This window comes from Equus przewalskii, unplaced genomic scaffold (assembly GCF_037783145.1).
Source record: "Equus przewalskii isolate Varuska unplaced genomic scaffold, EquPr2 ChrUn-13, whole genome shotgun sequence".
NCBI lineage: Eukaryota > Metazoa > Chordata > Mammalia > Perissodactyla > Equidae > Equus > Equus przewalskii.
In genome coordinates this window covers 5,101,228-5,122,355 of record NW_027228750.1, presented here as the reverse complement: position 1 = coordinate 5,122,355, position 21,128 = coordinate 5,101,228, and positions in this window count along the sequence as shown.

The following is a 21,128-nucleotide window of genomic DNA, read 5'->3' as shown; positions in this document are numbered from 1 at the left end:
TGCCAATTTGATTTTCTTTCCCTTTTAAATGACTCTATCTTTCTATCTGGTGCACCAAATAATTCTTCCTTGAAATCTGGGTGCATTTACTGTTTGCTTGAATTTCTTTACTGACCGTTGACTCCAGTGCTTCTTCCGGCTGCTCCAGCAGTTGCTCCGATGGCCGCCGGCACGGCTGGACAAAGGCAGGGGCCATGGACTTTCACACTGGCCTTTTCTTTGAGAGATATTATCACTCTCGTCCAAAATAATCCTGCCCCTATTAACTCTATTTTTCTAGACCTTTGCGAGGTAGCAACATAAAAAAAAAGAGGTATAATTGAAATGCAATAAATGCACATATTCAATGTGTACTATTGGAAGAGTTTTGACATATATGGTTTTGACATATATAGGAGCCCTAGGTTTGGCTCCAAAGTATGTGAATACACATGATTCCCCTCAACACCCTCATTTGACCACTAACTCTCTGAGAAGAAAAAGGAATTTCAACCTTCTGGCAAAGGAAAACTATAGAATACACTCAACAAGATGCTCAATATATCAGTTAAAATCCCCTAAATATAAGTCTTAGGTTTTGCCTAGATTTTCCTTAAAGTGTTTTGTTTTTTGGCACTTGTGTCTTTACTTATATTTTATCCCAAACACCTTTCTTTTGAAATATAATTTCTTTATTAAAAGTGTTTGGATAAATAATACATAATTATTATTAATACATATATTAATCATTTATTACTATGTAATTTTTATGTGGCCCGAATTTTGAAAGGCTCTTTAAGAATTTAGAAAATATATGGGGCCGGCTCCATGGCTGAGTGGTTCAAATTCTGAACACTCTGCTTTGGTGGCCTGTGTTCATGGGTTCAGATACAGGGCCCAGACCTACTCCACTTATCAGCCACACTATGGAGGCATCCCACATACAAAATAGAGGAAGACTGGCACAGATGTTAGCTCAGGGTGAATCTTCCTCACCAAAAAAAATAAAACAAACAAAAAATAAGAATTTAGAAAATACAACCTACCACAATCTAAAAGAATCATCCTAGTCCTTTAAAACTGTACATAGATCCCTATTTTTATAATGTTGTCTTGGTTCTGAAAGAACCACCTCATAAAAGCCACAGCATTTATTGATTACAGTACATTTAAGTTACAGTTTTATGTTCACATTACATATAGGTATTCCCCAATATATTCATTAGTAATTCCCAGACATTTTTGGCCCATCCTCAGAGGTTTTTCTCCTCTTATAAAACGAGTACTTTATACTTGAGAGAATCCTGGCAGACAGCAAGTGATCAAGGTTAACATCACCAGTAAGATATAGAGACATCATGTTGTGCCCCCTGACATGATGCACTGAGAAGAGCACGTCACCTTGTGGTATTCTTCTCAATGATGCAGAACCTCAATAATCATAAGAAAACATTAGACAATTGTGGGACGATTGTCCAAATTGCAGGACAGCCTATAAAATACCTGACCAGTATTCTTCAAAAGTGTCAAGGACTATATTGTAGTTACTCAATATTTTGTGTGTTCATTATTTTTTAACGGTTATAAAGTATTTCATAGTATGGATATTCTGTAATTTATTTGACCAGTTCTCCATTAACACACATTTAGGATATTGACAGCTTTTCACAATTACAAACAATACTTCTGTGAACACCATTGTACACATACCTTTCGGTTCTTGTACAAATAAATCTGTAGAGTTCATTCTTGGATCAAAGAATATAAGCATTTCAAAAAATCTTTTTACAGGTGTTATCAAATTGCCTTCTCAAAAGGCTGTAGTAATTTGTAGTACTTTTTTGTTCTAACCTTACCCTCAACATTGTGGAAGTTCCCTTTCTCCCCAAGTCCTCTGCAACACTGAGTATTATCAATTATTTTTGTATTCACCAATCTGACAGAATAAAAAGTGATGCATTGGAAGGAGGATTCTGGGAATATGGTGGAGTACAAAGTACGAGAAATCTGTCTCCCCACCAGGACAACAATTGTGCTGGCAAAATCTGTCTGGTGTAGCTCTTTTGGAATTCTGAGTCTATTGGAAGGCTTGCAACTTCCAGGGGAAGACTTAGTCATTAAATTGCAGTTAATTTTGGTCAACTTAAGCTCTCAGCTGGGCAGCAGCTACCCGTTTCCTACATCCCAGCCCCATAGCAGGCAGCTGCGCATGTGTTCCAGGAGCAGCTTGCATGCAGCTTTTGGGAGCTGGGGTGAACAATAAGGACCTTGTCCTCTAAATATAGGCGATCTGTGTTTTGGTTGATGATTGCTGCTTCTCATCATGGAGGTGCAGATCACAGAGGGCAGCCATTGTTGCACTTCCCCACCCCCACCCTTTGTTAAAAGCCTCTGCAGCTGTGGCCGAAGTGACTTCCAGGGGATTTAAAGGGCTGATGCCTTTTCTTTACTCTTTACTTTTCTATTTTTCCCCTTTTGGGAGCCAGACTAGAACATTCAAGGACTAGGACATTCCAAAGCAACCACATATATGAGAGAATTTATAAAGTCACTATGTATGCCTAGGGAAAGGTGTAGGGTCAGAAAAGACTTAAGAAGACCCTAAGTTTACACCTCAGGTTTATTCCCAGCACGGAGACAGTCTAAAAACAATCAAAGAGAAAAATGGAAATAAAAACAAAAAATAGCAAGGAGCAGAGTCTGATTTCTAGAGTTACTACATTATTAGATTCAAAAGTTCAGTTTTCAACAAAAAAAATTACAAGGCATACCAAGAAACAGGAAATTATGGCCCGTTGAAAGGAAAGAAATAAATTAACAAAGTGTCTCCAAGAAAGATAAGATGGCAGACGTACTAGATGAAGACTTTAAAACAATCATCTTAAAGATGCTCAAAGAAGTACAGGAAGATGTGAATAAAGTCAAGAAAACAGTATATGAACAAAATGGAAATATCAGTAAAGAAATAGAAAACATAAAATGAAACCAAAAGGGAATTCTGAAGCCCAAAATTATAATATACAAATTGAAAAGTTCACAAGAGGGATTCAATAGTGGATTTGACCAAGCAGAGGAAAGAATCACTGAATCTAAAGATAGAACAGTGATTATCATGTCTGAGTAACAGAAAGAAAAAAAAAAGAGAGAAGAAAACTGAACAGGGTCTAACGGACCTGTGGGACACCATCAAATGGACCAATATAAACATTGTGGGAATCCCAGAAGGAGATGAGAGAGAAAAGGGGGCAGAGATATTATTTGAAGAAATAATGGAACCTCCCAAAGTTTGAAAGACATAAATATAAACACCCAAGATGCTCAATGAACTCTAAGTATGATGAATTCAAAGAGACCAAGACCCATTATAAACAAACTGTCAACAGACAAAGACAAAGAAAGAATACTGAAAGCAGCAAGAGAGAAGCGACTTGTCACATACAAGGGATCCTGAATAAGATTTCTAGCAGATTCCTCATCAGAAACTTTGGAAGCCAAAGGCAATGGGCCAATATATTCAAAGTGCTGAAAGGAAAAAATTGTCAACCGAGAATCTTATATCTGAAAAAATTGTCCTTCAAAAATGAGGGAGAAATTAAAACATTGCCAGATTTTTAAACAGCTCAGGGAGTTTGTTATTGTTAGACCAGCCCTGTAAGAAATGCTAGAGTGAGTCCTGCAGGTTGAAATGAATGGATAGTAGACAGCAACTCAAAGCCTTAGAAAGAAATAAAGTTCTCAGTAAAAGTAAATTTTTGGGCCATTATAAAAGCTAGTAACATTGTTACTTTGTTTTGTAACTCCCCTTTTTGTTTTCTACGTGATTTAAAAGACTAATATATATATTTTAAAGCAATTATTTGTCTAAAGCTAGTACTAGTGTAACTTCGGTTTGTAACACCTAAGGTTTTAGGTAGTTGAATTTATTGCTATTTTCCTTTATGGTTTCTGGGTTTTTAGACATGCCTTTAACAAGGCATTCACTACTCCAAGAATTTAAAATAATTCACCCATACTTTCTTATAGTGCTTTTCGTGATTTTTTCTATACATTATAATTTTTTTTTTGTTTTTAATTTGTTTTCTTTTCTTCTTCTTCTCCCCAAAGCCCCCCAGTACATAGTTGTATATTCTAGCTATAGGTCCTTCTGGTTGTGCTATGTGTGACACTGCCTCAGCATGGCCTGATGAGCAATGCCATGTCTGCACCCAGGATTCGAACCAGTGAAACCCTGGGCCACCAAAGCAGAGTGTGTGAACTTAACACTCAGGCACAGGGCTGGCCTCTATAATTTTTAATTTATTTAGAACTTACGGTTATATAAGGAACAAAGAAAAGACTGAGGTGTATATATACATATATATTTTCAAAATGGCTTTATAGTTTTCCCAACACCAATTTTTTTATTCTATTTTTCTACTTTCAGTTTTTTCCTTTGATCTGATTTAGGTCTGTTTCTGCACTAGTGCCAATATGTATGAATTACTATAACTTTATAATAGGATTTATTATCTGGTTATTTAGTATGGCTAGCTACCTATTACTCATCTTTATTGCATGTTACCTGGCTCTTCTCAGACATTTATTCATCTAGATAAACTATAAAATCATTTCATGAAATTTTAACCAAATGAGCATACAAACAACAAAAACCAATTGGTATTTGGGTTTGGAGCTATGTTGAAATTATAGATTGATTTTGTGAAAAATTGGCATATGTATAATCTGTTTTAATCTTTCTAGCCAAAAACATTTAAAAATTTTATTCATTTCTTTTTAAAACATCTATTTCATTTTAATAAACACTTCCTTTATTTATTTTAAAGATTTTATTTTTCCTTTTTTCTCCCCAAAGCCTGCAGTACATAGTTGTGTATTTTTAGTTGTTGGTCCTTCTAGTTGTGGCATGTGGGATGCCGTCTCAGTATGGCTTGATGAGCGGTGCCATGTCCGTGCCCAGGATCTGAACTGGCGAAACCCTCGTCCACCAAAGTGGAGTGTGTGAACTTAACCACTCAGCCACAGGGCCCGCCCCATAATAAACAATTCTTGAATGCCCAATATGTATTAGGTGCTGCACTAGGCATCGGGAACAGAAAAATTAAGACATGGCCTCTAGGAACTCATAACCTGACTGGGAATACTGACAAGTAAACAAGTAGCTCTAATGTAGTGTGTGACAAGTAAATATAGAAGCAGGTCTACCACTGAGAGAACAGAGATGAAGGATGTAACTGCCTCATGGAGAAGGGTGCAGGGAAGGCTGCAAGGAGGCTCTGACCCTTACCTGTTCCTTGAAGGATGAACATAAATTCATCAGCAAAGGCGAATGCATATGAAAAAGGGGAGGAAAAAGCATATGAAAAGGGACAAAATAATGAAAGGATATGTCATGGTGGGTTTGGAGAATTATGAAAATTTCACTATGGCTTGAGATTGGGTTCAGATAAAGAATTGGCAGATGAGACTTAAAAGATAACTCATCTTAGATTTAGAAATAATAGCAGAACTAATATGCGCCAGGCACTGTTCTGTGTACTTTGTGTGTTCATATGCTATGTGTATTAATTCACCCATTCCTTACAACAACCCTATCAGATAGGTATGATTATTGTGCATATTTCTCACATAGGAAACAGATACAAAGAATAAATAGACTTGCCTGAAGTTACATAGCTATAAGTGACAAAATTTACTCCTGGAAGTTTGAGTTAACCACTAGGCTCACTATCTGCCTCTCTCTCAAAAGCTTTGTATGCCATGGTAAGAAGTTTAGCTTTTAATTGTAAGTAACAAAGGGCCAATGAAGATTTATTTTTAAAGAAAGGAATGACTTATTAGGTTAATTTTGGGAGGAAGATTACTTTGCTAGTAGCTTTGAGGGTGAAGTAGTAGGAAAAGAATGGTTACAAGAAGTGCAGGAAAGAGGCAGTTCCTATCATTCAGAGACGAGAAGGACCTGAATTCGTGGCAAGTGGCAGTGTATGCAGGAGATCAGGTAATGGGACATTTCCAAAGTAAATGAACAGGATTTGGTCGCCACGGGATATAAGGATAGGGAGGTATCAAGGACAAGTTGAGTATGAGCATCTTGCAGAACATCCAGCTGGAATCCTCTAGGCCTGCTCGGTAGAGTCACATCTAAAGACACAGATTAGTGTTACCCAGTTTATTGGTGGTAACTGTAGCCTATGGGAATGGATGGCCCAACAGAGCCCTAGGGAACTCCAGCATGTAAGCAATGGGCAGAAGAAGAGAAGTAGCCTGAAAACACACAGATAAAGACCAATAAAACAGGTAGGAAGATAACTAACCAAAAAAATAGAAAACAAAAAGAACCATATAAGAGGTACAAACAAAGTAATGTGGGAGTTCAGAGGAGGATTACAACTTAATCTCTCTGAGCCCCTGTTAAGTCATCTGTAAAATTAGCTTGGACTAAGTGGTCTCCAAATCTCTGAGTCTGTTCAATGTCTAGCACATGCCCACTAACATGGTAGGACGATACGGGAAGACACAAGGCAAAACCCCTGCTCTGGAGGAGCTTTCAATCTACTGGGAAGCCTAACTTATACATGTGTGTGCGTGCACATACACACACACACACTAAAAAACACTGGAGAAGGAGATCATTTATAATTAAGGGGTGAATTTTGAAGCATAGCTTGTGGGCTGCAAATCCACAGAAGGAAGAAAATATGACAATATGTATGTAGAAGCTTAATGGAGGAAGAGAGTAGAGATGGGCTGGATTTAGACAGAGAAGGGGAAAAGCATGGGCAGAAGTAAAGATGTGAGTCCACTTACTTGACGAACCTTGAAGATCTCAGGCGGGAATTCATGGGAAGTAGGGTTTTAGATAGGTAGGGTGAGGCATTATGGAGGTTCTTATAAACTGGAGAATGGAGTTTAGAATTGGTGTCAAGGCAGGAGAGAGCTCCTGTAGATTCTTGGGCAGGGCTGTAATATATTTAAGGTACAGGAAGTAGGTAATTTGATTACAACTATTTTTACTGCACAAAATGTCTACCGCTATTACATTTTTCCCATTGCCAATATCACACTGTAGTGGATTCTGTGGTGTGCTTCACCCTCCTGTAGGTCTGAAGCACTCCAGCTTTTGGAAGAGTTGACAGCTGGCAATTCTCAACTGTTTCTCTCTGGAACTTGCCCTTGGCTGAAGAGAGCCACCTTGTCTGATGTCATGCCAACTCACCAGGAGCAGCCCATACACAATAAGTGGTTAACAGGGTTTACAAAGGCCCAGGCAACCCACCCCAGTTCAGAAAAACTTGAAAGTGTCATCTCAGCTTCAGAACTCCCAGTAGGGATGGGCAAAGGCCTTTGTTGCAACTGTATCACAGTTCAACTTCTCCTGCCCCATCCTTCTGCCTTCTCTTCCCCACAGGTATTGATTCCAAGAACACTCCCTGATAAACTGCCTGTATGCTAATTTCCATCTCAGGGTTTTTTTCCTGGGAAACCAAACTGCAACAAACATGGTAATTATATTTTCACTCAACTTTTCAGTTATGCTACTTAATTTAACTGTAGAAAAATTTTGTGAAGCAAGATTTTGGTTTGAGCAGTTTTCCTCAACAATTTTGACATTTGTAGTTTAGAATACCAAAATTTATCTGTTATAAAACCTGCAATATCTAAGATCACATACCCCTTTTGGCAACATGCATCAGTTCAGTTTGTGCAGAGAGCAGAGCCACAGCTAAGCATAAATAATGAATACCAATAAAAGGAAATAGTGGTTCGTGGTAACTATGTCTTAGCAGGATATCCCCTTGGCTAATGGAGCACACTGCTGGGTGCCTTGTATAGTAACACACTTGGAGGTCACAGGTGCTCTGCAGAGGTGGTCTATAGCTGGACATTTGAGAGTGCTGCTTCAGGTCACAAGGAAATTGTGACCTCATTTGATTTTATTTTCTTTTGCAGTTGTCCAAAATATCTTACTTTTATATAGTTTGCACTTAGCGTGGCTTTATTTTCTTTTTAATCACCAATCATTATACAGCCAGATGGCTCTCAGCTAAACACATTACTCTCCTTCAGTGTAAAAGCACCATGAACAAAGTTCAGAAATTTAATACTTGGAATAAAAATGGGCAACAACACATTGTCATTCTAAAATTGGTGGTAGGGGTGGCCCTGTGGCCGAGTGGTTAAGTTCGCGTGCTTCGCTTTAGCAGCCGAGGGTTTCGCCGCGGATCCTGGGCATGGACATGGCACCATTCATCAAGCCATGCTGAGGTGGCATCCCACATGCCAAAACTAGAAGGACCCACAAGTGAAAAAATACACAACTATGTACCAGGGGGCTTTGGGGAGAAAAAGGAAAAATAAAATCTTAAAATAAAATAAAAATAAAATTGGTGGTAAAGTGTTGTTGTGGTGGTAAAGCATTGTCAAAATGATTGCCTCTAAGTGTCCACAGTATCAAAACGCTGCACAAAATATCTTACTAAAATGATGATTGGTCTGGCAGCTTCTGCGGGAAGGAAGTGGTGTGGAAAAGGGGTTGGAGAGATTGGTTATCTATATAGCTGATGGCACACGTCACTTTTTTGTCCTCATGATGCCTTGTTTTTCAAAATCTCCTTTCCTCAACAAGATTAATAGATGTAATTTAGAAACAAGTAACATTCAGTGCTCACTGAAATTATCAAGTTTTTAACACTGAAGTGGATGGGCTTACAAAGCACTCTTTATAATACATACAAATTCTGCAAAGGGAAACATGCATTGAAAATGCTGGGTCTGCAACTGACATATTGCCAAAGAATAAATTATATCCTGTGCTATAATTATGTATTCAGCAATAATGAATACTAAGAGAAAATAGCAAAGTAGTAATTACACCAATTACAATTGATTAGTTGGTATTAACATAAAAAGATGCACTCATTTTATTATACTCTTATACCACAAGAAGGTTCTGATGTATTAAGATACCTGCTTCCTTTTTATTTTATTTTATTATTTTTTTTCCCAAGGAAGTTTTGCCCTGAGCTAACATCCGCTGCCAATCTTCCTCTCTTTTTGTACGTGAGGTGCCACCACAGCATGGCCACTGAGAGACGAGTGGTATAGATCTGTGCCTGGAAACCGAACCCAGGCCGCCAAAGTGGAGAGCGCTGAACTTAACCACTAGGCCACCAGAGCTGGCCCTGGTTCCTTTTTAAAATCCCTTTTTATAATTGATTAAATTCAGTGAATTTGGAAGTAAACTGGGAATTTGCATTATTACCCATGATAAAATTTTGTTTAGTTATGCTACAAGCTTTGCTGTTTTATGCTACTATGGTTTCTAATTTTCTGTTTTTCCTGTGCTATTGGAATACTATCAGTGCATTCTTTTAGAGAATAAAATAATGCAAAGAAACTGCAATAACTGGAGTACATCAATATTCACTATTGTTTACTTTTTTGGTTAGAAATTGAGATTAAAGGCGGCAAAGTAATTGCTGTTCTATAGAAAGCAGAACTCTATTTCTTTGCAGATTTCCAAAGTGTGAATTTCACAGTTTAGAAGGACAAGTTGATAATCTTATACTCTTCTGGTGAGTTCGGCACCCTTTATATTTCTAACAATAAAAGTGACGTCTACATGAGATTGAACTTAACCTCTGAAAAAAGCAGAAGGACCCTTCGATATGTGAAACATCAAAATAAATTAATTATCTCCGTTCTCTCAAGTCATGGAATGGAGCACGGACAGGTATTATGAATTGCTGCATGAGTAATTTATTTAACTTTTTAATGACCTTGTGCCCTCTATGGTCAAACAAGAATACTACAAGAAATAAGCAGTTCCTCTCAAAAGTAGGAAAGCATAACAGAATGTGGATTGAAGGGAAGATCTTCAACTTAGCGAAAAGTACAAGACATAAAATAAGGTGAGGGACATTTAAGTATGGCTAAGTAGATGTTCTTTGGACCAACTTAGTTAATGGTTAAAATTTAATATAAGCAAAAGCATAACACATATAGTTATTAACAGAATTCAATTTAAGAAAGTTATTTTCTAGGTCAGCCCTGGTGGCCCAGTGGTTAATTCAGCACGCTGTGCTTTGGAGGCCCAGGTTTGGTTCCTGGGTGTGGACCTATACTGCTCTGTTAGCAGTTATGCTGTGCTGGTGGCCCACATACTAAAAAATAGAGGAAGATTGGCATGGATGTTAGCTCAGGGCAAATCTTCTTCACTAAAAAAAAAAACAAAAAACCAAAAAACTATTTTCTAAGCTGTACACACATCTTTGAAAGAATTTGATTGTATAGTATCAAGGAAGAAGGGAACATGGACTTTTTTACTCTCCTGAATTATGGAACCTTAAACTTCATATACAAATTACTTGACCAAAAATTTTTATGATCTAGAGAGAGAAAATTTATATCGGAGTATTAAAACCTTTCTTTCTCCTGTTGTATTTAAAGCATTTATTTTCATTTATTGAAATATAATGGGACATTTGGGGTACCTTCTATTTCATTTCTAAGTTCTGCAGAATGAGATTATGTATTCACATGAACAAAATTTGCTTATAAAAAATGTTGACACCGCTTTTAAAAGCATTTCTATCTGTAGCAAATTGTATATAAATTAATTTTACTACTGTACTGCTTTCTAATCTCTTCAATAAACATTCTCTTGTAATTAATTTTTTTATGATGGTACAAAATCAGCTTTGGGAAAACCAAAATTTAGCTGAAGGTAACTAAAAATATTGCAGTTGATATTAATGTTTCTACTCTACAGTGAAATCTCATTTTAAGAATGAATTGCTATGCTGTATCCAAATCTTATTAAAATGGAAATTTACTGCTACTGCACATGGACAGACTATTTAATCATCTAAGTAAAATAAATACTAAGCATATTGTTCACATTGTTATCAGCACAGTACCCTCCTTTTTCCTTGTGTATATGCCACCCTTTCTTCTAATGTTGCCTTGACAGTAATTTATGGTGTGCTGTTAGATAAGTCATCACTATCCAGGTGTAAGATTCCTGGTTGGTAAAATGTGAAAATTAAGGGTATGAGTTGCAAGTTGCAAACATCACTTCAATTCTTTTTTTTTTTTTTTTTTTTTTTTTAGATTTTATTTTTTTTCCTTTTTCTCCCCAAAGCCCCCCAGTACATAGTTGTATATTCTTCGTTGTGGATCCTTCTAGTTGTGGCATGTGGGACGCTGCCTCAGCGTGGTCTGATGAGCAGTGCCATGTCCGCCCCCAGGATTCGAACTAACGAAACACTGGGCCGCCTGCAGCGGAGCGCGCGAACTTAACCACTCGGCCACGGGGCCAGCCCCTCACTTCAATTCTTATCTCACTGAACACAACGTAGTCACATGGTACAAGCACATGATTGGATAGGAAACTGGGAAATTGGTTTTTAGCTGAGCAGCCATCTTCCAGATAAAATTTCTATTATTATAGGTGGAGATAACATATTAGAGGGACAAGTAGTAGTTCCTGCTACAATAAGTCACTAGGACAGTAGCTCTGAGTTTACCCATTTCCCTCTCAAAAGACGTAAGAATCCAACCAAGTGAGATAGATATTATAGGGGTAATTTTGAATCTGTATAATATATTTTAAAAAGGCAGTTATTAAAAACTTCAGATCTTCACCTACTGTTAATAACAAATTACTTATCCCTTATCTCTCAACAAATCACTATAGCAAGGTTAGGAGCTGTTGACTTTTATGGCTATTTCCCAGCCCGAACCATATAATAGACCAGTAACCACATCCCAATTCTCCACTACAAAAATTATACCATAACAAATATAACATGTCTACCACATTTTTCTCTATAAAGAAAAATATCATGGGGAATAGGTAGGTGAACCGCTTATCATATTGGGCCAGCTAAGTTAAAGGGGTTTTCTGTTAACATAGAGAAAATTCAAAGCATAATAAGTATTTTTATCTGGCTAACTTCTTTCTCTCCTGCTGATGGAAGCACCATCCCCATCTTACTTTGGGGAATTATTACTCCAATCCATTCAACTGCCAAGTACAGCACTCCACCACTAAGACCACAGGTACGTGACACGGACCTGGCCAATTACAGTACCCCAAATCTCCGGGCATACCTCTAAGTCCAAGGGCTGAACACCGAATCTAGACCAGGTCAGTCGGAACCCCCCTCCGGAATTATGTATACTGATATATTTTCTTTTCTCTGAGATAGCTCAAGTGGGATGATGTAAGCTGGGAGCTTCCCTGGCTTTGGCTCACATGGTACGGAGGAAGCCTATCTGTAGGAGGAGAGAATAAGGCCAGAAAAGGAGAGACAGAAAAAGAGAGATGAAAAGCAATTAAGAAGACATAGAATCCCTGGATTTAGTTGACCCTGCAGCCAGCCTCACCACCGTCCTTACTAGTGAAACGAACCAGTAATACCCTTTGTTGCTTGAGATCGTTTTTGTTAGCTTTCTGTCACCTGCAGATAGAGTTCCAATATGCAGAAATACCTTCCAAGGATGGAGGAAGCCAAGAGGATCTAATGTACTAAATGCTAGTCCTTAGGGTAGAAAGCAGGGTAAAATACAAATATAAACATCCATTCATAAATAAGTTTACAAAGTGTCTCACTAGTCCATCTTATTCATTTTTGATTTCATGGTATCCAACAAATTTGTATTGAAATAAAATGAAATGTGGGAGGGGCCCACAGCTAAAAAGACACAATTGGGGCCGACCCGGTGGTGCAGCAGTTAAGTTTGCACGTTCTGCTTCAGTGGCCCAGGGTTCACCAGTTCGCATCCTGGGTGTGGACATGGCACCGCTGGACAAGCCATGCTGTGGTAGGCAATCCATATATAAAACAGAAGAAGATGGGAACGGATGTTAGCTCAGGGCCAGTCTTCCTTAGCAAAAAGAGAAGGATTGGTGGCAGATGTTGGTTCAGGGCTAATCTTCCTCCAAAAAAAAAAAAAAAATACACAACTGTGTACTGGGGGGCTTTGGAGAGAAAAAGGAAAAATAAAATCTTAAAAAAAAAAAGAAAAATGAAATGTGTGGTTTCTATCTGTGACTATGTGCTTTTCTGGCATTAAACAAAAATAGTACCTTCTGGGGCCAGCCCGGTGGCACAGCAGTTAAGTGTGCACGTTCTGCTTAGGCGGCCCAGGGTTCACTGGTTGGGATTCCGGATGTGGACAGGCACCGCTTGGCAAGCCATGCTGTGGTAGGCATCCCACACGGAAAAAAGTAGAGGAAGATGGGCATGGATGTTAGCTCGGGGCTGATCTTCCTCAAAAACAAAAACAAAACAAAACAAAATAGTACCTTCTGTATACAGACTGGCTATCTTTGAGTGGTGGGCTTATGGATAATTTTCATTTTCTTCTTTTTTGCTTGCATTTCCTGAATTGCCTATAACAAATATGTTTTTTTTTTTACCATTTTAATCACACAGTTATTATTATTTACTGACTATTGTCTTAGTTTCCTATTGGTGCTATAGCAAATTACCACAAACTTAGGGGCTTAAAGCAAAACAAATTTCTTATTTTACAGTTCTGGAGGTCAGTAGTCTAAAATGGATCTACAAGGCTGAGTTTCTTCAGGAGAAGAAAGTTCTAGGGGTGATTCGTCTCCTTGCATTTTCTAGTTTCGAGAAGCTACCTGCATTACTTGGCTCATGGTCCCCTTCATTCATCTTCAAAGCCAGGAGTTTCACATCGTCTTTCCTCTCTGATGTCCTACTTCCCTCCTATTGGGACCCTTGTGATTACATTGGGCCACCCAGATAATGCAGGATAGTCTCCCCATCTCTAGAACCTGAGGTTAATCACATCTGCAAAATTCCTTTTGCTGAGGAAAGTAACACATTTACAGGCTTCATGGATTAGGGCCTGTACATCTTTGGGGGCCATTATTCAGCCTGCCACAGCTATCTACATGCAAATGCAGGTGAAAGGTAATTAATACAAAAACGGAAAAGCAAGCACAATCTAGTGTAAAGAGAAGGGGTCTTAGTCTGTTTGAGTTGCTGTAACAAAAATACCACAGACTGGGTGGATTAAACAATACACATTGATTTCTCACAGTTCTGGAGGCTGGGAATCCAAGACGAAGGAATCAACCAATTCGGAGGCCAGAGAGAGCCCGTTTCCTGGCTCATTGACAGCAGACTTCTCACTGTGTCCTCATTTGGAGGAAGCTGTCTGAGATTTTTTTTTTTTTTAAGATTTTATTTTTCCTTTTTTTTCCCCAAAGCCCCTGGTACATAGTTGTGTATCTTTAGTTGTGGGTCCTTCCAGTTGTGGCATGTGGGATGCCACCCCACCATGGCCTGACAAGCAGTGCCATGTCCACACCCAGGATTCAAACCAGCAAAACCCTGGGCCGCTGAAGCGGAGCACACGAAGTTAATCACTGGGCTGCGGAGCCAGTGCCTGGGATTTCTTTTTTAAGGGCACTAATCCCATTCCTGAGGACTCCACCCTCACGACCTAATCACCTCCCAAAGCTCCCACCACCAAATACAGTCACGTGTTGCTTAACAAGGAGATACCTTCTGAGAAATGTGTCGTTAGGTGATTTCATCGTTGTGCGAATGTCATAGAGTGCACTTACACAAATCTAGATGGTGTAGCCTACTACACACCTAGGCTTTATGGTGTAGCCTACTGCTCCTTGGCTACAAACCTGTACAGCATGTTATTGTACTGAAAACTGTAGGCAATTGTAACACAATGATAAGTATTTGTGTATCTAAACATGCCTAAATGTAGAAAAGATACAGTAAAAATATGGTATAAAAGACAAAAAATGGTACACCTGTATGGGGCAGTTAATCACAAATGGAGCTTGCAGGACTGGAAGTTGCTCGTGGTGAGTCAGTGAGTGAGTGGTGAGTGAATGTGAAGGCCAAGGACAACACTGTACAGTAATGTGGACTTTATTAACATGCTACACTTAGGATACATTAAATATAAAAACATATTTTTCTGGGGCTGGCCCGGTGGCATAGTGGTTAAGTTTGCATGCTCTGCTTCGGCAGCCTGGGGTTCACAGGTTCAGATCCCAGGCGTGGACCTACACACCACTTACCAAGCCATGCTGTGGCAGTGAACCACATACAAAAGAGAGGAAGATTGGCACAATGTTAGCTCAGGGCCAATCTTCCTCATCAAAAATATATATATATATATATATTTTTCTTTCTTCTATAATAAATTAGCTTACCGTGACCTTTCTTTTTTTTTAAGATTGGCACCTGAGCTAACAGGTTTTTTTAACTCATCTTTTTTCTTGCTTTTCTCCCCAAATCCCCCCAGTACATAGTTGTATATTTTAGTTGTGAGTCCTTCGAGTTGTGACATGTGGGACACCGCCTCAGTGTGGTCTGGCTAGCGGCGCCATGTCCATGCCCAGGATCCGAACCAGCAAAACCCTGGGCTGCCAAAGAGGAGTGGGCCAACTTAACCACTTGGCCACAGGGCTGGCTCCTACTGTGATTTTTTTGCCTTATAAACGTTTTAATGTTTTTTACTCTTTTGTAATAATACTTAGCTTAAAAGAAACACCTTTTATGACTCTATAAAAATATTTTCTTTCTTTATATCCTTATTCTATAAACTTTTTTCTATTTTTAATTTTTAATTTTTTTTTTTTTTTTACTTTTTAAACTTTTTTGTTAAAACCTATGACACAAACTCACACACCAGCTTAGGCCTACACAGGGTCAGGATCATCAACATCATTATCTTCCACCTCCACATCTTGTCGCACGAGAAGACCTTCGGGGCAATAACATGCATAGAGCTGTCATCTCCTATGATAACAACGCCTTCTTCTGGAATACCTCCTGAAGGACCTGCCTGAGGATCTTCTTGAGTAAGTGTCACTGTTTTCAGAAGTAAGTCTATGGTGCTTTGCTTGGTTTGTTTCTTTTCTTCTTTATAGATTTGCTTGTAAGCAGGTAATGCACCATGAACATTCCTCTCTATTAATGAAAACCTTTTGGTATTGGGGTTCATGCTTCCAAACTTTTTAAGGAGCTTGTTGAGGTTTGTGAAAGCTTCTGCTAAGCCCTTCACTGGAAATTTTCTCGGGGGTTCTTTTTCTTCTCCTGCAGTTCCCTTTTCTCTTTCTTCTTCTCAGCTCTGCTTTCCTGTTCCAATCTCAACAACTCCTCATTAGTCAGTTCCTCAGGAACCACCTCTAGGAGCTCCTCAATGTCATCCTCATTCACACAAATCCTTCGTAGTCATGGGCAAACCTCTTGAGTATCTTCTTCCAGATGCCATTCATACACTCCTTGGTGACATCAGCTCAAGCCCAAGCAAAGTTCTCGATGCAGTCATAGACATTGTCATCCTTCCAGAATTGCATCAGTGTCTTCTTCAGTTGCATCAATAGCCTGGGCAAAGGTCCCCCTCAGGTTGCAGGCCTTAAAAGCTGCTCTAACACCTTGGTCCATTGGCTGGATCAAAGAGGTGGTGTTTGGAGGGAGAAACACTGCTTTGATATTGAGAAGAGGATCGCTAATAAAAAAAGAGGATGTCTGAGAGCATTGTCAACAATAAGCAAAATCTTGAAAGGTATGTTATTCTCCAAAAAGTACTTCTCTGATTTGGTGGCACAGCAATTCAGGAGGGCATCTTGGAAGAGGAGCTGGGTCAGTCATGACTTCTTATTGTTCCTGTAGTCCACTGGAATTGTGTGCTTACCTGAAGGCCCTGGGGTTCTCACTGTGCCAGATCACAAAGGGTTTCAATTTGTAGCCTGCAACATTGCTCGCAAGCAAGACTGTTACCCTATCCATAAAAGTCTTGAAACCTGGCATTGACTTGGTCTTCCTTTCCAAGCATCTGTTTCTAGAATAGGGAGGTTTCATCATATTGAATATTTGCTCTGGCAAGTAACTTTCCTCCACAATCAGCTTATCTAGAGTTTCCAGAAATTCTTCAGCTGCCTTCACATCAGCACTCACAGACTCACCACACCTTTGCACATTATGTAAAGAATAATGATTCTTGAATCATTTAAACCATTCAGAGATAGTAGCAAATTTGACACCATACCTGGGTCCAGGCTTTTCTTTCCACATTACAGAGAAATTTTTGCTTTGGCCATGATCATCTTGGTGCTGAGAGGGATATGCTTGTGTGTCTGGTCTTCAATCCAGGTCATTAAAAGTTTCTCCATACCTGATACAGGTCCTTCTCGAATTTTTGTTAGTCTTGTTGCCTTCAATGAAGCAGATTCTTTAACAGCTTCTGTCACTTTGTTCTTGTTTTTCAAGATCATAGCTATGATGGAATGGGACATGCCTGACTGGTGAGCAATAACTATCACTAATTTTCCACCTTCATTGTCCCTTATCACTTTTCATTTTGTTTCCATGTCAATCTCTCAACATGGCCTCTTACTGGCAACATTAGCAGTAAATTTTGTATGGTTAGGGGCCATGATGAACAAAACAACATGAGATTAAATCAAGCACAACAGAAAATGACGCAATCAAGAAATGTGGTAAACATGAGAGGTATGAGGCTGCTGCTGGTGTAACACAGCATACTGTTTTACACTAAGCTTCTTTTTATAAGTAGAAAGACAACACTCTAAAATAATGATAAAAAGTATAGTATAGTAAATATGTAAACCAGTAACATAGTCATTTATTGTAATTATCAAGTATTATGTACTATATATAACTGTATGTGCTATACTTCATTTACAACATTGTGAAATTTCAGTTCTACGTTGTTATTTGTCAGTCACCATATAAATGTGCCCCTTCACCCCTCCCCCCACCTCCTTCCCCTCTGGTAATCACTAATCTGTTCTCTTTGTCCATGTGTTTGTTTATCTTCCACATATGAGTGAAATCATATGGTGTTTGTCTTTCTCTGTCTGGCTTATTTCACTTAACACAATACCCTCAGAGTCCATCCATGTTGTTGTGAATGGGACAATTTTGTCTTTTTTTATGGCTGAGTAGTATTGCATTGTATACACATACCACGTCTTCTTTATCCAATCATCAGTTAATGGGCACTTGGGTTTCTCCCATGTCTTGGCTACTGTGAATAATGCTGCAATGAACACAGGGTTGCATGAGTCTCTTTGAATTGTTGATTTCAAGTTCTTTGGATAAATACCCAGTAATGGGATAGCTGGGTCATATGGTATGTGGTATTTCTATTTTTAATTTTTTGAGAAATCTCCATACTGTTTTCCACAGTGGCTGCTGTATGTGCTATACTTTTATATGACTGGCAGCGCAGTAGGCTTTTTTACACCAGCATCACCACAAACATGTGAGCTATGTGCTGTACTATGACGTTATGATGGCTACAGTGTCACTTGGTGATAGGAATTTTTCAGCTCTATTATAATCTTATCAGACCACCGTCATATATGTGGCCCGTTGTTGACCAAAATGTTGTTATGCGGTGCAAGACACTACTTTCACATTGGGGATTAGATTTCAACGTATGAAGTTGGAGGTGGACACAAATATTCAGTCTATAGCAGAAGGCAATATTTCAATGGTTGGATGAAGAATGAAGACCCCCAGGAGAAAATAAGCTGAATAATCCCTGGGTCATGGACTGGGCTCAGCTTTCCTGACAGCTGTTAGAGCCTATTTGGGAAAGTTAGGAAACAAGGCTATACGCGAATCTTGGGAAACAAAGCATCATCAGGGGTTCTGGCAAGGCTGGAATGAAGGCTAGGAACTGCACATTTGGCAGGAATATGTTCAGGAGACGGATTCCTACGAATTTTCTACTGCCCAACTCTCCAGGAGTAGAATGCTTCCAGCTGGTCAAGGAGGGGAGAACAGGAACCTCATCAGGACATAGAGCAAGCCAAGGGTAGGTCAGAAACGTGGGCCAGGCTCACCTGGGCATTCTGCTCCTCAGGATAAAAAGATGATACACTAGTAGCGGGCATCTTTGTGATGAGAGCTCTCAAAATGTTTGTCTCCTGTGTTACACTGTTTCAGTCTGAACTGGTTGCCCTCTGTTGCATGTACAGATATAATCCTTGGATCCCCTTTCACCAAACTCTTTGTAAGAGTCCCTTTACCTTTTCCCTATGTTGGATCAGAAGAGCACATCCACCAGTAGCTCATTAAGACACTCAGCTAGTAAATGTTTTTGAGATCTCTTTTGACTGAAAATGTCTTTATTCTATCCTCACACTTAATTGATAATTTGACTATGTATAAAGTCCTAGGTTGAAGAATTTTCATAGGAATTCCAAAGGCACTGCTCCACTATCTTCTTTCTAGCTTCCAGAGTTGAGGCTGAGAAACCTGAAGATCCTTTGATTCTTGATTTTTCGTGCGTCTGTGAGGAAGATTGGCCCTGAGCTATCATCTGTTGCCAATCTTCCTCTTTTTGCTCAAGGAAGATTAGCCCTGAGCTAACACCTGTACCAATCTTTCCTCTCTTTTATATGTGGGTCGCTACCACAGCATGGCTTGATGAGTTGTGTAGGTCCATGCCCAGGATCCAAACCTGTGAACCCAGGTCACTGAAGTAGAGCATGCTGAACTTAACCACTACACCACTGTGCCAGCCCCATGATTTTTGATTTTTTTTATAAGTAACAGATCTCCCCTCTCCCAGATGTTGCAGAATCTTCTTTTTGTTTTTAGTGTTCTGAAATTTCACAAGTAATATTCTTTGGAGTTGGTCTATTTTCATTCATTGTGCTAGGACCTTAGAATCTGGAAACTCATGTCCTTCACCTTCAGTTCTGGAAAATTCTGAATTATTCTGTTGACAATTTCCTCCCTTCTGTTTTCTCTGTTCTTTCTTTGTTTTTGTTTTGTGTGTGTGTGTGTGTGTGTGTGTGTGTGTGTGTGTGTGTGTTTTATCTCAGATTACTTAAATATAGACTTTTTGGACTAGTTCTTCTATTTTTTTCCCCTATTTTCCATTTTTGCCTTTTTGGCTCCACTTTCTGGAAGAGTTTGTCAACTTTTTAATTTCTGATGCTTCCACTGAATTTTAATTTCTGCTACCATGCTTTTTAATTTATGAGAGCTATTTTGTTCTCTGAATGTTCCTTAATAAAATAGCATCTTGTTTTTTATTTTATGGCTGCAATATTTTCTTACTTCTCTGAGGATATATTTCTTAAAAAACAAGAAAGGCTTTCTTCTTCTTGCCCCATCTGTTACTTTCTCCACAGGGTTTCACTGTTTTGTTCCATGTCTTTTATGACAAAGACATCTCTCAGCTATTTATCTGGTAATCCTCAACTGTCTGTCCATATTTAAGAGTAGAGAGCTAAAATACAGATTAGAAGCTCTATGTGTTGGAGGTGGGGAGGTGTTGTTGAGCCTTATTGCCAAGTGACCTGGCTAGGTCATTTGCTGGGAAACCTTCAATTTCAACAACTTTAGGTCTTTTCTCTTGGGCTAGACAGATTCTCCAAAGGACTCTTCCAACTTCCTGCTGAGACAGCGCAGGGCGCCGGGGATGGAGGGATGGATTGCAGCCTTGGTATGCATCCATTCACATAATCCCTCTTTTCAATACTGACTGTGGTTCTCAACTTTGTTGTAGTTTATCTACACTAGTTTCCTAGGGCTGCCACAACAAAGCGCCACAAACTGAGTGGCTTAAAACAACTGGAGTTTATTGTCTCAGTTCTGGAGGCCAGAAGTCTGACGTCAAAGTGTCAGCAAGGCCATGCTCTTTCTGAAGTCTCTAGGAAGAATCTGTTCTATGCCTTTCTACCAACTTCTGGTGGTTGCCAGCAATCCTTGGAGTTCCTTGGCTTGTAGACTCATCACTCCAATCTCTGTCTTCATGTGGTGCTCTTCCCTCAGTGTGTGTTTTCACAGTGTCATCCTTGTGTGTATGTGTGTCTGCGTCTCTTCCCCCTTCCTATAAGGACTCCAGTCAGAATGCATTTAGGGCCCACCCTCTATGTAGATGCCTACTTTGCTCTGTCCCACCTAATGACTTTTGGACTGAATCATTGGTAAGAGAGTGGGAGGGATATTAAAACATGTCCAAGTTAAAAAAAAATAAAAACATGTTCACAAATTCTTCAACATTATTTCAGTCTGAGGTGGAATCTAATTTCTTTCCCCTTGAATATGGGCCGGCCTCACTGACTTGCTTCTAACAAATACAGTGGGGCAGAAGTAACA